Raw genomic sequence first — 3,009 nt, 5'->3', positions numbered from 1 at the left:
TGTATGAGTCTTGGTCATGTGGCTTATGTATCATTGACTGCGTGGGTCAAGGAAAAGCCCCCCTAACCCCAACATCATCACCCACCCCTTTTCCACAAACATGCAAGTGCACACGGCAGAGGAAGGAGAAGGAGAGCGGTAGCAAAAGGAGGGAGGAAAAGGGGAGGTGAAGGGTGGGGGGTGCATGCAGGTTTATGATAATACCCAAACAGATGCTCTTGTTGAAAACTCTTTGAATTGCAAACAGGGCAGCTTGCCAGGAATCCAGGAATCAAAATACCGGCTTATTAGGGGGAAGTAGATGAAAGAAGGGAAGGTGTGAGATGAGGTTCATGCTTTCCTGCTTTTGTATCTACGCCAGCTGTACAGACCTTTTCTTCCTCGCATTATTCTTTACCCTCAGTGGCGCTGAAGGTACGGCTTAAATCATCCGCGCTGTTTGAACTTAGTGTCCGTGACACTGGGAGGAACCGCCGGAAAAAACTTATCAGACTCTGCCCGATCACATCGCTCGCACTGTTTGTTCCCCTTTCCCCTGAAGTCATTTGTTTTATTTTGCTACACAGATTATATTCTTTCCACAAACAAAAGCCGCAAGAAAAAACCACCACCCTGCACGGCTATAAAATAAATCAGTTCTTTTTTTTTTTTTTATTTGTTTATCATACGATCAACAGGAAAGGTTGCATTTCTTGCTGTGAATTGTGTGAACTGTAAGCAGGCACTAGAAGTACAACAAGTTTTCTTATCGTGTTTAGCCACAGAGCAACATCAATGCAACAAGTTTCTACAGCCCCTCTTGAGAAGAGAATCGGTCTGGAAGGATCATAAATTTTGTATGTTTTGAACTATGCATACAGAATATGCAAAAGAAACACTGAACTCCATCCAGTTACGACATTATATACTCCACCCAATTACGACATTATATACTCCACCCCGGCACAATGAGTCTGCAGATCTGGTCCAACAATCCCCAGAAAACGAATCACTGGTAAAGTATAGGGCTGGGATACACCTATCTACCGATTCGATACTATCACGATACTTGGGTGCTGATTCGATGTATTGCGATTTTTAAGTATTGTGATTCGATTTAACTATTTATTGTGATTTTGTTAACTTTTTTAACACTAGACCATGGGAAAAAGTTGAATCATACACTTCAAGTGACTTTTACTTTGGAAAATATCTAAATTAATACAGTGAAAATGTTTGATTTTCAGCATGTATGTAGTCAGAGATGTCCTGAAGTCGAATATATCAGTCATTGTCAGGCGATTATTTATTCTTTTTTTTTTTTCAGCAACCCAAAAATCAAAGAATAAAGACACAAATTTCCCTCACAAATTGCACTTTTATACTTCCGCTAACTTCGCCAAGCCCCTAGCTAGCTCTTACTCTTAGCTCCATTTTCTTTATACATCCATGGTCAGCTCCATTGGGGCCGTTTGAATGCATTTAACATAAATGTCAGTATCTGGGTGCTCTACAGTTGTAGCGTCGGCCCATTTGACAACGGAGATGCGAGTGACGGCTTGCTTGACCACACGTTACCACAATACGATAACGTTTCCTGTCCATGACGGAGTTAGCATGCAGTTTTAGCCATGATGTCTAGCTCTGCTTTTCCTGCAATGTGTGAAACCCAAAGTGTTTCCATACTTTACTGGATGTGTAGTGTTTACCACTTTGGATTTCAAATGTGAGGGTTCAAGTCCAATCCACAGCGACTTCCGCTGTTTTCTACTTTTTTGTTTCACCTCGCTGCAGCCGACTGCGGTTTGTTTTGGTTGACGGATACGCGTTACTCAGACTACAACAATAAAAGCGGTAACTTCCTTCTACCTCCGCATAGACTCAAATGAAGCAAATGTATCTATTCTGGCATTAAAAAATCAATTTCAAAATCGTAAAAAAGAAATTGCAACACATAGGTGAATCGATTTTTTTTTCCCACCCCTCGTAAAATGCTTGAAATGTGCTAACCTATCGATTTAATAATGTTAAATATAGGTGTTTTATGGTTGTTAGTATGGCTTCAATTCGCTTTGGGCACATAGATCTAAATCCCCAAAGGGCTGAAGTGACACATGATGGATAGACCGCCTCTGGTCACAACCTCCAGCCACAACCCCCCCCACACTATAGTCTTCCACACAACCCCTTTTTCTATGTGTTGTCACTAAACAGTCACTTTAGTGGTGTAGACCTGAGAAGAGGGGCCCTGTGACCCTCGACTCTGCAGCTCCCGCTTCACACAGCCCGCCCATTGTCTCCCCAAGGCCCCAGGTCCCAGAGGGCAACATGTCTGTGCCACCCACTTGAGATCCACCTTCCATTTTTACACGCAGCACTTGAAGCCTTCACTTCATGTGAAGCAATCCTCTCACCTCCGGGGTGGCCAAGCCCCCCGGGGGCTAAAGATGCTTATCCAAGCCTGTCCTTTTTTTAGCCGAAAGATAATTCGCCCAAGTGCCTTTAAAAAGAATCTGTTCACAGCCTTTTCTTAAAGGTGCTCAGTGATCACTGACAAGAAAGCATGACCAATTCTTTCCAATTGTGCATAATGGGAGACAGTGGGGATTATAGCACCATTACCAGCCCACTTAGTAGTTAGGAGTAGTTAGGAGTAATTCAGAATTCAATTTGATTCAACACATTCAAGGACAATTTCGAAGCAATGTGGGATAACTGCCTGCAGAGTTATTTCAAATTAACAGTTAATGTGGGCATCAAACTGAAAGTGAGGCGAATATCCAGAATGTGCTGAGTCCAGGTGCTACCCGCGGTAATTTACGACCGTGGATTTACCAGTCATTAAACTGTCCTATGGATATGGATCAGAATGTGTGAGACATTGTAAAGTTGGCAATACGGGCTCAAACATTTGCACTCTATTAGCTTTAATTGTCTTAGCTTGAAGCAAAGCCTGCAATGAAAATGTAACAGATGGTGTTTCCTCAGAGTGTATCAGTGGACTGTGTGCCATGACGGGAGTGTAAGCCA

The 3,009-nt window shown here is 42.7% G+C and overlaps 1 protein-coding gene across 2 annotated transcripts in view; it reads left to right on the top strand.

Annotated features, from left to right (window-relative positions):
- The window catches only part of xpnpep2 (X-prolyl aminopeptidase (aminopeptidase P) 2, membrane-bound), a 117,790-nt gene that overhangs the window by 38,530 nt on the left and 76,251 nt on the right, over nucleotides 1-3,009 (top strand). The gene's annotated exons all lie outside the window — the stretch shown is intronic.

The sequence above is a fragment of the Sebastes umbrosus genome, chromosome 9 (genome assembly GCF_015220745.1).
Source record: "Sebastes umbrosus isolate fSebUmb1 chromosome 9, fSebUmb1.pri, whole genome shotgun sequence".
Taxonomy (NCBI): Eukaryota; Metazoa; Chordata; class Actinopteri; order Perciformes; family Sebastidae; genus Sebastes; species Sebastes umbrosus.
This window is presented reverse-complemented; position numbering and strand designations above follow the sequence as displayed.